Raw genomic sequence first — 15,007 nt, forward strand, 5'->3', positions numbered from 1 at the left:
CTGAGCCGAAGGCAGACGCTTAACCGCTGTGCCACCCAGGCGCCCCCTATTCCTATAGAATTTTTAAATTTTAAATCTTTCTTGTCTGTTCTTATGGGTAATCCACCGACTATCTGATGCTCATGGATAAGCAAGAGTTGGGTAAATTTGGACGTAGTAGAATAACCTTCATTTCGGGGGAAATATCATATCGAATATCATATATCATAGGAATGACCTACAGGCCTGCAAGTCAGTAGGTAAATAAAAGTGAAGTTAATATTTCTTCTTCTTCTTCTTCTTTTTTTTTTAAGTAGGCTCCATGCCTAGCACGGAGACCAACATGGGGTTTGAACTCACAACCCTGAGATCAAGACCTGAGCTGAGATCAAGAGTCCTATGCTTCACAGACTGAGCCACTCAGGTGCCCCAAAAATGAAATTAATATTTCTGAGTGTAGGTCCAATGCTCTAACTTTGGGCTGAGATTCCCATTCCATCTTTTTTAAAGATTATGTCTGAATACTTTGTGTGTATACCCCTGAGCACGCTCAGGGGGACACGAGGACATTAGAGATGGGGTCTGTGCTCTCAGGATGCTTACAGCCTGGTGCGGGACCTCATGGAGCACAAGGGAGCCTTGAAATGAGGCAGCAAAGGGATTCACGACATTACAGACCTTTAACTCTAGAATTACAAAAGATAAAGGAAAGTGAGATAGAGAAAGCACCTAACCATTAATGTATCACGTCTGAATTTAACTCCTCTTGTTAGATTTGTTTTTCAAGTCATTGTTATACTTTTTGTCATCTCCTGAGCCAGTAAGTTAAACAAACTAGAACTCTTGGGGGAGGAGAATCTTGATTTACTTGTCTGAAGTGTTCATCCAGAGAACACGAGTTTGATTTTTGCCCTCCATTTCTCTAGCCTAAGGGAGTCTTATCATCCTTGCTTATCTACAGAAATAAAGCCACCATTCTCCTTAGCCCTTTCTAGGCTTTGTTCAAGTCCTTAATTGTTCATGAAGCATGAAATCCAGGAGAGCAAACATGTCCTCAAGTCAGGCTCTCGGTGGCTTTGCACCATGCTTTGTTCATTTCATGGGGGAAGTCTTACCCTCACTTGGTCTTTGTTCTCTGGACTGCCAGACCTCTCCCTCATGCACCTGACCAGTTGTTCTGGCCTGCGGGTCTCTGCTTCAATCCATGGCCTCACGTTTAAATACATAGAGCTATACATCGAGAGCTTTGTGTACTCATTGTACAAAAGGCTTTTAATCGATCTGCTCGTTATTTTACAATCATCTTAGAATAGAGGCCAGATCATACAGTGATTGAGTTTGGATTCTTTACCCTCAGTGCCTGGTTCTAATCCCACCTCAGACACTGAGCAGCTGTGACACATTAGACAATATACTTAATCTCTGTTCTCGGTTTCCTCATCTTATAGATGACAAAATACTATTACCAGTCTGAGGACTGGATAAGAATATTTTTGACATGCTTCAAGCAGCGTCTGACACTATATTATTTTTTTTAAGATTTTATTTATTTATTTGACAGAGAGAGAGAGAGAGAGAGAAAGCAGGGGAGAGGCAGAGAGAGAGGGAGAAGCAGGCTCCCTGCTAAGCAGGGAGCCTGGTATGGGGCTCATTCCCAGGACCCTGGGATCATGACCTGAGCTGAAGGCGGACACTTAACCATCTGAGCCACCCAGGTGCCCCTATATCATGTTTGATAAATACAGAAATTAGAAAAAGAGTCTTATTCCATGTTACAGTGTCTCTTAGATTCCTTCTTTGGATTACAAACAATTGCTTTGAGTTGTGTCTCTCTTGATAAGCCAGGAGTTGAAAGAGACTATTATAGAGATCTGGTCTTCTCACAGATGCACCTTTCTTAGGCTATAGCCTAGTTTCCCATGTTAGAAATCTGATTTATGCTAAAACAGAACCAGAAATGAGAACTTCTGCTGAAGGAAGACCTCATTACCTTTTGATTAACGCAAGAGAGAAGACAGCCAGTTCCCTTTTCCTTCTGGTTAAAATGTGGTTACAGATCTCCTAGCCTGATAAATTCCATGCTAATATTTTGAATTCATTCTTTCCACCAAATGAGACAATTGAGGCAGAAACATGAGTTTGAGTGGACACATGGGTCGATATTGCTCTAAGAAAAGTCCTGTTGAGTGTTCAGAGGCCGAGCATGATATAAAAAAACAAAGCAAAGCAAAACAAAACCCAAAAAACCAGAAACGAAGAAATTCTCTTGAAATGAGAACAGAAAGCTCAGAACGCAGTAGGTCCTAAGCAAATGCTAACTCCTTTTTCTCACTTTGCCTGGCTGCCAGAACCAATTTCTTCCCTCTCAATATTTATATTGACCTTTCTTTCCCTTTAGTCAGAAAAACACAAAGATTTTTTTTTTAAGGCTCATACCATAAACTGTGTGATGTTTAGCTTTTGCAGAGGTGTGAAGAAGTCCTGCTGTTAAAAGTGGAGTAAGATTTTTTTTCTTGGGTGGAAGCCCAGAATATGCTAGACAAGCCAAGGTGAAGACTCTTCCTGACTAATGACAGCGTGGATGCTTGTGTGTATGTTTATGGGTGTGAATGTGTATGTCTGGGTTCTGGAACGATTTCGGCAGGGAGAAGTGAGGACCAACAGAAAGGAATTAATCCGAAATGTTAGATGGCAAAATGGTTTGATCCACCGCACAAGACCCAATGTGTGAGTTCCTTCTTTCATTCTATTTGGTTGGAGTTAGCGATCTTTAAATTTTCCATCTTGGAAATGCACAATCCAGTTAAAATAGCATTTTGTGGCTAAGCAGGCATATCATGACCATTGTTCTGGCCAAAGCAGAAGCCACGACTTAATTACTCAAGTCTTGCAGAATTTTAAAAACTTAAAATAAGCATAGCAGCTCCTATCCATGGAAGTTTAGCGCTGCCAGGAGTGCCCATAAGAGAGAAGGTGTGTGGTTGGACAGGTTTCTTATTTTAAAGATGCCGCTCCAACTTCTGTCCGCCTTAAACAAGACTGTGATAAAACAAAAAGGTTCAACAACAAGTGTTCAACACAATAATCCCTTGTTCATAGTAGATTGTTAAAGGTAGTGATATGTGTAAGGGTAGAACCTTGGAGATAACTATCGATAACAAGTAGACATTTGGCTTCCTTTCCAACCTCTTCTAGAAAAAGTTTCTTTCAAAGAGAAGAGCTGCTCCGTGGACACTCCTGGTGGGGACCCAAATCAGTGGGCCTCTCTTTCCCAGTGAGGAGAAGCGGGGGCTTTTGAAGAGTTGGTGTCAGCCCCGCTGCAAGCCTGCACGTGTGACGGGGAAAGCCGCGGGCAGGCGGTGGTGGCAGCTGCAGCCGGCGCCAGGCCTCTAGCTGGCTTGTTATACGATCCTCACCAGCTTCCCTGGGAAGAGGAAAAACAAATTTTTTCTCTAATGGCTCAGATTGTCTTCGATACTTACCAGCAGGAGTTTCTGACAACTTTGTTCTCTCAGATTTTAGGGATTTAAAGAGAAACAAAATATCACACACTTGCAACGGGCGCTGGAAGAGGCCAACGTCTACCTCATTAGCGAATGGAAAACAGTGGCCCCTTTGGGCCGGATCAGGAGGTCAATGTGTATATGACTGAAAGGCCCTATTTATTAACCAAATACCCATTACATGGGTCAAGTCCAAGGCCAGCCTGATGAGTAGGCAACTCCTCATATGGTTTCATTTCGGGGACTGCAATACCACTCCCTTGATCCTCCAAATGGGAAATATGGCTCCTATGTGCCCACTGATGCCTGAAATGTCTTTTATAGGAAAAATGCCTTTCATTTAGAAGCCAGTAATAAGATTCATAATGAAAGTACCTTAGGTGTGACTTCAGAATACACTGAGGTGTGAGTGACTGGAGTCTGGACTCTTGAGAGAACATTTAATGATTAAGGGAAGAAAGAGCCTTTTGCTTGGATGGGAAGAAAAAGATATAAACAGGGAGAGGGGAGCAGAAAGGGAAGACCAGAGAGTAGCAAGCTAACTTTATTTGTTGGTTCACTTTCAAAATGAGATAGAAAACGCTTATGGCTGAGGCATAGCAAGCTCTCGATGTTAATTATTCTGATTTAAAGTCATGGCAGGTTCAGGACTGGTTATGCCATTTTGGAGATAAACCCACAGAGTCCCCGCTCTGAAGCTACAGTGAGCCTTGTGCATAAAATCAAGGCCCTCGGAAATCACTCTCATTCCATTTTCTCTATCCCCTCCCCATCCTAACATTTTCTCTTTGCATTACTCCTCAGTCCTTTGCTTATGGGAGGACTCTAAAGGAGTCTTAAAAGGCTTTATACCAAAAAGATGGGGGGGGGGCTTTGCAATCAGAGGCATATCTAAACTGGCTGACTTCTGGCATTCCACCATATACCACATGTCTGTGTCACATTTGTATGACTCGTCATTAAAGGATACTTGATTGCTACCTTTCTGGTTATGGGACCCCTGACTGTAATTGCCCATTTGGATGGCTCGCATCCAGGCACATGACCGGCATGCAGCTTTCCTGATTATTCCAGCTCTCAGCAAGTGGTTCATCTGAACTACTTGGACAGCACCAATGGCTGTGACCTCTCACTCGGCATTCATATATAAATGCCTCATAAATAAACCTTGTATTTTCATTTAGTTTTTTCATTAACATATACATGGCTCATCAACGTTGATTTATAGTCTGTTTTTATCTCTCTAACTAGACTGTGAACCTCTTGTTAAGGTCCAGGTGGTGGATAGTTTCTGAAATAACTGCCAGTGAGTCTCACATCCCCATATTCATGTCCTTGGGTAAGCTCTTCCCCTGAGTTATTAGTTTTTAATGAATATAATAAGACAATAGTGTTAGAATGCCACTTCCAAGATTGGGTTAAAAAAAGTTCATAATTCCTGTCCTGCTAGCACTCTCTGGCTCATTCTTGCTTACTCCATGTGGTGGAAGCCAGTCGCCATGTTGTGAGCTGTCCCGTGGCCAGGACCTGAGGTTGGAAAGCCTTTGGCCAACAGCCAGAAAAGGAGTGAGACCCTCAGCTTAACCACTTATGAGGAACGAAATTTTGACAATAATTGCATGAGTGAGCTTTTCAGTAGCTTCTGTATCAGTTGAACCTTCACATGAGAGTGCAGCCCTGGTTGACAGCTTGATGGCAACCTTGCGAGAGATCTAGAGACAGAGGCACCCAGGGAAGCCACAATTAAATTCCCAATCCACAGAAACTGTGAGGTAATATGTTTGCTGTTTTATGCTGTTGACTTTTGGAGTAATTCGTTACACAGCAATAGATAATTAATATAGTCCTGGCTTGTAGTCCATCTTTGCACTAATTCCATCATTCCGGAACAAATAACTAGAATATTGGAGAAATATGCTTTGAGCTACTGGAGGAACATTTATTTTCTTTCCCTCTCAGGTGGGAGAAGGTAACAGGTGAAACCTACGATGTGGTCTTAAAAACCTGGCCCCCTTAATTGCAGTCTTGGTGTATGAAGCCAGGGGGTCAGTTAACAGGAAGAGCAGTTAACAGGAATAGCAACCTGTGGACCTTTCAAAGGGCTAAGTGATGCTGAAAATTGAGGTTTAGTGGCAACATAAGAAAGTCAGAATGAAAAAACCTAAACTTGAGGAATGGGGAAGCAGGCGAGTGGGAGGTGGTTCGGACAGTCCATTTCTAGACTGAGTGAGTGGCGCTCATGGAAGTAGGTGTGGAGAACAGAAACTGTGGCGAATCCATCCAGAGAGGGGGTTGCAAACATCAATGTGGAGGGTACCAGGAAGTGAGTGAAGCTGGCACGTGGAGGCTTGGTGAACCGGAGAGGGCAGGTTGGTTTCAGGCAGATATAGTGTATGTTGTTGTGCTCTACCCAGATCCTCATCCTCAGGGACAGTGTGCCCTGGAAATGTTGACTGTTAATGGTTGACAGCTGCATTCCTCTCTGAGCCTTGCCCTCAGCCGCAGGGAAGTAGCTCATCCCCGGGGTGGCTTGTGGCCAAAGTCTGGAAGGTGAGGGAGTATAAGGAGCTGACTCCTGTGCCTCAGTGGGGGGGAGGGGGTGGTGGTGGTGGTGATCCTGAAGGTCTGCTTCCGCTCCAAAGCTCTGTTCTTTCTTTCTCACTTTCTCACAGTGTGTCTCCCACCAGTACCTCCAGGAAACCCTTTGCGCACAACATCCCATCTCAACCGAAGACAATCAAGACAAAGGGTAGCAACTAGCCAGCTCTAACGCTCATTGCCATGCACGGGAATGTAGATCCAATGTATGAGCTGGAAATGCAAATGTGTAAGTGAAATACTCCAATCTTTCTTTCTGTATTGGCAAATGATTCCAATTTAAGGAAAAGAATGACCTCTGAAGTGAGAAAAAACACATCTCTGGGTCAGGTTTAGCTAAGGGGACATGAGTTTGAGTCATCTAAACCCTGTATCTGAAGCTGGATATATTTTAAAAAGATTTTACTTATTTATTTGAGAGAGAGAGAGCAGGAGCGGGGTGGGGGTGGGGGAGGGAGAGTAAGGGCAGAGGTAGAGGGAGAAGCAGACTTCTTGGAGCCTGACTCAGGGCTCCATCCCAGGGTCCTGGGATCATGACCTGAGCTGAAGACAGATGTTTAACTGACTGAGCCACCAGGCGCCCCTGAACTTTGATCTTTTTTCTTTTTTCTTTTTCCCGTCTCTGTTAATATAAGTCCACCATTTGCTTAAGAGAAGAACTGGACATTTTGTGTGTGGGTGAGAAAGGAGAAAGTGGAGGGAGTTTAGTTTTCCCTATCCTCAGTACCATGTAACTCGTGTAACACTTACCATGTAGCAAGTACCATGTCACTTGAGTAACACTTCATTCTTTCCCTCCCTTCAAAATGTGCCAAAGAAATAGATTTCTAGATTTTGGTGAGTATTAGGGGTAGAGATTCTCTTCTGTCATCATGGTTTTGATACCCTTCCTAAAGGGGTCAGATACTAAGAGCAACCATATATGTACCCTATTTTACACCTGCTATCCCCGTGCAATTATTAATATCCACCCCCTCTCCGTCTCCCCAGTGTGTTCCAGTGTTAATTCATTTTATCTCTTTGATGGGGAAAGCACGTACTGTTACCTGTCAGAGTATCATTTTTTTCCACGAATAAAATTTTTGGACTTCTAAGATAATTAAGATATACTGCCTTCTAAAGAATGAAATTCATTAAAAGTTACATTTTTTCTCTTGCAAGTTGAAATCATTCTCAATGTCCCAGTGTAGCAATTTGACCCAATACTACTTTTCAGGGGAATAGTTTTCACACTCACTTCACAGTTTAAACCAATTTGATTTCACTACTAATTTGCCTTATTTTAACTTGGACATGCTGAAGCAGTTCAGGCGGCTTCCAAACACTTCCTGCCTCATTAGCTGATAGCTGTAGTCTAATGACTTTCGGAGCAAATGAGAGCTTCGAAGGCGGTGGACACCAGCGGAAACAGCTCTTTGCAAACTGAAAGAGAGGATGTCAAAATTGGATTTAATTCCATCCTTTGTTAGCTTTGGGGTAGTTAGCATTTATTTAAATGAAATTGTAATTATGTTCAGTGGTGCTGATTGATGGGAAATCCCTGGGTAAATAGACTGAAGCCATCACACAGTCCGTCACATAGTTGAGTAAATATATAACAAGGGAAACCTTTTCTATTAGAGAGTTCAACATAATTTTCTAAGTTCAGCTATAAAGATAGATGTTGATGTAAACTTTTATGTGTGTGTATAGAAACATATACATCTCCCATACGTGTGTATGTGTACCCTCACCACATATGTAAATCTGCATTAAAAATAAATATATGCATTAAAAAACATGGCTCCTTTCCCTTTCCCTAGAATATAGATTAGGCTATTTGGTTATGATAAAAGCCTGAGGCTCACTCAGCCTATCTCAAGGACAAACGTGAGAATGAGAGAGATGGAAATCTCTTTCTTCTTTTCTAAGATTTTATTTTTAAGTAATCTCTACACCCAACGTGGGGCTCGAACTTACAACCCTGAGATCAAGAGTCTCATGCTCCACCGACTGAGCCAGCCAGGCGCCCCCGAGATGGAAATCTTTCACAGAGAAAAGGAGCCAGGGTTTACATAGACGCCACACCAGGCTCTAAAAGTAATTCAGGATCTAGGCAGTTACTCTTAGGGGCTCATCTAACCTTGATCCTCACCCCATCCTTCCTTATTTATAAAGCTTCACTTTCCCCCCCCCCCCGTGAAAACTAGACAACTTCACAACCTCAGAAGATAAATCACATTTTGTCTAAGGCAGGCAGCATAATCTAATTCCCTTTGTTAGTGTTTGCTTTAGGGGTGAGCAGGAGAACAGATTCCGGGCAATGATGCACAGAAGAAAATCTCTTATGGTAATTTGGGAAAGGTTTTGCGCTCTGGTAACTAGAGATGGTGGTGAGGCTGGTTCTGTTTCTCTGCCATGAAGTGGTGTGCAAGGATTTTATGATTAGAGCTATGGCAGCCATCTTGAAAGCATGAGACTAAAAGCCTAGAGATGAAGGACCAATATGCTGAGGAGAGACTTGCAGAAGGATAGAAAAGAACCTAGGTCCCTGACAGTGTCCCTAAACAGCTCTCCCAAACCTAGACCACCTAACTCCAGACTTTTCATCATGTGAGAAAGTGAAATGTCTTTATTGTTTGAGCCATTCTTGGTTTGGTAGTCTATTACGTGCAGTCCAAAGCATCTCTGGCAATGTCCAAGGGGGCTCTCGGGACAAGGTTATCTTGTTGTCTGCTCAGTAGCAGGATTTTGTGGATATTTATTTCTAACTATTCAGGGTGACTTTAATGAGAATCAGAGGGGCTTTCGTAGCACCAGTGTTCAGAGCTCTCCAGAACAGATTTCTTCCTTACTATGCTTCATGATTGAGCAATGTTGCAACATTCCCTTTGACACACTGAAGGGTTGTCAATTAGATAGAGGTTCAAGTGATAACCTGAAAACTTTCTGCTTTGGTATGTTTGGACTTCATACTTCCCTTAGTTGATTATTCATGCAATTCACAAAAATTTATTGAACACCCAATATGTGTGAGGTTTGGAAATTTAGTGGGAAATACAGAAATGCTCCCTGCCTTCTTGGAAATTACATTCTAGTCAGATTATACAATTTATGTGTTCATTTGGCCTTTTGATACCGAATTCCAGAGATATCCAAGATGTTGAGCTGCAAGAACAGGGTATGGAAGCCTCCCAGCATGAATGTATATCTTTCTGAAAGTGATGAAGATGATAGCAAGCAACTTTTTTTGTATTCTTTTCTTTTTTGTTATGATATTTGAAAGAGTGGAGACAACAGTGAAATATTAAATTGACATTTTATCATTCTTACCTAAGCCATATTTAGAATGTCTAGTCTGGAACCAGAATATGGTACCCTTTGTAGGTTACTTATCTGGATTTTCTCAATATAAAAACAGACAATCAACTTTCAACTGTCATCTTAATATTTGGAAATAATCCAGGTCATGTGTACCAAAGTGGGCTGTAATAAGTTTTAACAAGGGTCTCCCAGCTTTTATGTTGCTGTTGAATCAATTGCAAGTTCAAGGATCCCAGGACTTCCATTCGGGGTGAAACAGGGAAGTAGCTGTGCTTTGAATGACTTCTCTACATTCACATGTGGGTAAGAACATTAAATTTGAGAGTTCTTGTCAAATAATAGCTGGAGTCCAACAATCACATCCAGTTTGTCTGGATTTCTTGTGTCATTTTGTTGGGTGGGGACATCATTACTTCTTGCCCTAAAGCAGATTCTCTTCATCATGAAGTGAATGAGTTGAGCTAGTGAGCTGTTAGTAGTTGCTGATTTATCTCCCCTCCCATCTTGGGCCCTCATGGGGCTGTTCAACCGTCCAGGATTCATAGTTACAGAAAACCTTGAGTCAAAGAAGGATGTATCTCTATTCGGTGGCTGTCTGTAGTGGTTTTGGTATCCTAGGGAACAAAAAATATAATCCTTTACAGGCTATATTTATGGAAATTGAGTTGATGGTGTTCTCTTTGATTTCTCCTTTGCTTTTTCACAGTCTCTCCTTTCATTCTCTATTGGTTGGAATTCTAATGAATGTTATCTTCAAAAGCCCCTTTGGCAAAATTTCTTTATTAAATAAAGCTTTGTTTTCTAGGCTAGCTCCCTACATTCCAAATGCCAACCCCGAATAGCAGTCATCCTTACCTAGCCTCTACTCCATCTTTAAATGTCTAAATTAAGCCTCTTGGCCACCTTCTCCCACCATTGCCAGATTTAAAAATCTGTGTTTCGGAGGTAGTGCCTGGAGTTGGTGACGATAACCTTGACCCGACACTTATTTTAAGAATCAGATTATATTCTGGATCTTGGCCTAGTACAATGGCTTGAAGGCCTATAAGTCAGCCTGTATTTTTTTTTTTCAGTTTTTTTCCAGGATAACATTTTTATTTATTCATAGTTTGTGTTTCAAAGAAATTTCCTTCATTAAAAAGATTCAATTCATCAGTTAGAGGCAATGGGGCAGAAAATAGATCAGTGCTGTGATGAACCATTTTCTACACATGTAGTTATAAAAACCTTTAAGGTGATTTGAAACAGGAAGCTGAGTGACAGACTGCATTGCTGTCAGCTATGTCTCGGGACCAGACCCACAGGTGGTGGAGAGTGAAAAATATTTTACATCATTAAACTCTTCTTTTCACTTCTGAAATATGCACCCTTAGTGCAAAACAAAGTTGTATCTACATATCAACAGTTAGCATTTTGCCGGACTTTTCATAGCTTTGATCAACCAAGTATGTACCTTCCATTCTGTATTAATTATATTAATTAATTATTCAGCATGTGGCTTTGGTAATAATTTGACACTTAGACTTAAAATAACAAGGACTGACGGCCTACTTATGGCTTTGAGGAGCAGAGGGCAATTGGAATAATAGTATAGACTTCTTAATTTTAAAATATGCATATCTCTAGTGTGAAAATTTATAATTCTTCAAGCAAAATTGAGAACTAAGTTTGAGACGGTCTGATTACAAGGCTCTTAGGCTTCTCCTCTATTCCCTGAAACTTCTTCCCTTCTCAGTTACTCCCTGCTGCTAATAAGCTGCTAGGGCTGAATAGCATTGTCCTTTAGGCAGACCTGAGACCTTGGACTAAGCCCAGCTCCTCGCTCACCTCCCCTCCTTCCGGTGACCTGGTCTGGGCAGGGGTCGCTAAGCTGGCTTGCTAGCCAGCCTCTGTCCCCACCCCTGTCTCTGGTTTTGATTATCGGGCCGCATGTTGGAGGAGATGGTGCTGACATGCAACTCTCCAAAAAAGCATTCTCTTTTAGAAATCATTCCTTATTTTGTCTTGATGCTTTGTTCATTTTTTATCAATTAGACGAGAGTTTGCCGATTTTATTGTTTATCCTCCCTTTTTCTGATTCCCCCCACATCAAAAACCCCATATGCATTCGATATCACTGCTGCTAGGTCTTGGAGCAGACACCTAGTTTCATGCTTCCTGTGTTTTTACACTTTCTTGATACTTCTCTGTTTTCTGGACTTAAGTTGCTTTTCTTCATAAATAAGAAAACAATATGTTTTATTCTGTTAGTAGTTTCTCTTAAGGTCTATGAAACCACGAAATATTTTTCCTATGAATGTAATAATGAAACTCCTGCACTCTGCGGAAGATGATGGGACACACAGTTTTCCTGCCCCTCGCGGCTGCAGCCTTCCACCTGCTGGGTTCTGCTCTGTAACAGGCCCAGATATTTTTGTACAATTTTTTTCTGTTTAGTACTTTTAAATTTGTTTCCTTTACTATCAGTAATTAATTACTGCTTCTGCTTCATTTTCTTTACCTAATAACTCCTTGCCTATGACTTTATAAGGTACAGTTTCATAGAACTTCAACATTTATGTACAGTGCTATACATAGATCTTAGGTACATGGTTCCATGTGTTTAGCAAGTGCCCACGCTCATAAGTGCAGAGCATCATTTCGGGAAGATACCTTGTGCTCCTTTCTAGTCAGTCCCTAGCCTTCTTCCAAAGACAGATGATGTTCTGATTTCTTTAATCATAGATAGTTTTGTCTGTAGAACTTAATTAGAACCTGTGTCTGGTTTCTTTCTCAGAAAGAAGATGCATCTATGTAGTATGTTCCCGTAATTGATTGCTTTCCTTTGCCACGTAGCATCCAATGTGTGACTAAGTCACAATTGTCAATTCTTCTGTTGATGGACTTTTGGTGTGTTACCAGCTTTTGGCTATCATAAATAAAGCTGCTATGAACATTCATGTCCAAGCCTTTTTTTTGAACATATGCTTTCATTTTTTTTCTTTGGCAAATACCCAAGAATGGAAATGCTTCTTCTTAGGGTAGATGTGTGTTGAACTTTATGGGAAACTTCTAGAATGATTGTCAAAGTGGTTTTATCATCCCCCCCGCCAATATATCCTTACTGACATTTGACTATGTCAGTCTTTTTGATTTTAGCCATTCTAATAGGTGTGTGGCAATATCTCTTTGTGGATTTAATTTAGCTTTTCCTAGTGACTAATCATGATGAGAACTTTTTCATGTCTTCTTGTCAATTTGTATATCTTCCTTTTGGAGCGCCTGTTCTTTTCTCATGATTAAAACTGTACTTCTGTCTTTTATTGACTTGTAAGAATTATTTATATATTCTAGATATTAGTCCTTGGTCAGCTAGTACTGCATATATTTTCTCTCAGTTTGTGGCTTGCTTATTAATTTCTTGGTGATGTCGGGGTGCCTGGGTGGTGCAGTTGGTTAAGCATAGGACTCTTCGTTTCAGCTCAGGTCGTGATTTCAAGGTGGTGAGATTAAGCCCCATGTTGGGCTCTACACTCCATGGGAATCTGCTTCTCTCCCTCTGCCCCTCCTCCTCCTCCTCTCTAAAATAAATAAATAAATAAATTTTCTTAATGATGTCTTTTGATGAGCAGAAGCTCTTAATTTTGGTGGAGTGCATTTTATCAATTTTTCTTTCTTGGTCAGTGCTATACCTTTATTTAAAATTTCTGTTTTCTGCTTTGTTTTATAAATTTTGTTTGTTGTTCTTTATCTAATCTTACAGTGTCTTTTGAAAAGAAAATGTACATTTAATTTTAGAATTGAAAACCTTAGCATTATTCTTTCCATCTTACTTTGTTTCCTCTTTTTTTCTTATTTTGTTATTTTTGTGTCTTTGATCCAGTTCTGTGTGTTTCCTTTTTTACTCACGCTAGTTGAGAAGTTTCTTGGTGCTTCTGACATCTACCAATTGCAATCTTGTTATTCCCGATACACATAATTGAATAGATACAGGCTTATCTCATTTTATCGTGCTTCTCTTTATTGCACTTTGCAGATATTTCTACAAGTTGAAGTACTGTGGCAACCCTGTGTGGGGCAAGTCAGTAGGCACCATTTTCCAACAGCTTTTACTCGCTTTGTGTCTCTGCGTCACATTTTGGTAGTTCTCACAATATTTCAAACTTTTTCATTATTATATTTGTTATGGTGATCTGTGATCAGTGATTATGACTCACTGAAAGCTCAGAGGATCGTTGACATTATTTATTGATAAAGTATTTTTAAATTAAGATACGAACATTGTTTTTTAGACGTAATGCTATTGCACACGTAATAGACTACAATACAGTGTAAACGTCACTTTTGATGCACTGGGTACCCCCGAAATTCATTTGACTTGGTTTATTGTTGTACTTGCTCTATTGCAGAGGTCTGGAACCGAACCTGCATTATCTCCAAGGTATGCCTGTATTTCTCTACTATTAAATGAAATAAAGATACTAACCATATCCCTCAACCAAGGTTATGTACTGCTTCTGATTATTAAGCTGACCTAAAGATAACAGGGTGACTATATGTCCTGATTTGCTTGTGCTAGTCCTGATTTGTTTCTATTTTCCTGGCATAATTAGTATCTGTGCCCCTTTAATCTAAAACCATCCCTGTTTGTATAATAAATTATATGTGTATGATTAGTGTAATAAATTAAATGTTTTAGATCACTTTGACCTCCCCACTCCCCTCCCACGTATCCACCCAGTGGAATGCCTTTAATTCTCTCCTTACCCCATCATGGCCCAGCAGTGAAAAGCAGACTCTAGAGTGATTAACTAGCTGTGTCATCTTGGGTGTCTTTGCCTCAGTGTTCCCATCTGTAAAGTGGGGATAGTAGTAACATTTTCTTTCTGGGTTGAAACTGATCAAAGTGTCTAGACAGAGCCTATGCCATACATGTTAGTGTGTCATAAAAATGTTGATTGTGATCTCCTGTTCCCTCCCAAGTCACAAGTTTTGCTGAGATAGTTTATTATTTTTAGTTCCACACTGTTGTGGGTTTCAGCTAGTTCAAGAATTCTAATAATTCAAATTCCTAATGATCCTATCATTATATCCATTCAAAGTGCATTGCCTCCTGCTGTTTTCTCTCCTTGTCATTGTCCTTCTCTTGCCATCTGTTCTGTTCATTTGATTAGAGTCCTTTCCTAAGTATTTTCCTCAGTCGGGTTCTGTGGGTGATGTGCTTTCTGAATCCTTGATATATCTATAAATATACCCCTCTCCACTGTCTGGGGATAGGATTCTTTTGTTGCAATCCTTTTCTGTCATTAACCAATTGATATCATTCTCCTGTTTTTTAGCATCTAAAATTACAGGTGAAAAATTTAGTGTTAGTTTTTGTATTAATTTTCTAGGGCTGGCATCAAGTACCACAGACTGGGTGGCTGATATAATAGATATTTATTTTCCCATAATCCCGGAAGCTACAAGTACAGTATAAGATGTTGGCAGCATTGATTTCTCGTGAGGTTTCTCTCCTTGGCTTGTAGATTGCTGTCTTCTCCCCCTGTCTTGACATGTTTCTTTCCATGTGTGTCTGTGTCCTCATCTCCTCTTCCTGCAAGGACACCAGTTATAATGGTTTAGAACCCACCCTAATGATGCCA

The sequence above is a fragment of the Ursus americanus genome, chromosome 26, assembly GCF_024610735.1.
Source record: "Ursus americanus isolate L20-20 chromosome 26, mUrsAme1.1.p, whole genome shotgun sequence".
In the NCBI taxonomy this organism is placed as follows: domain Eukaryota; kingdom Metazoa; phylum Chordata; class Mammalia; order Carnivora; family Ursidae; genus Ursus; species Ursus americanus.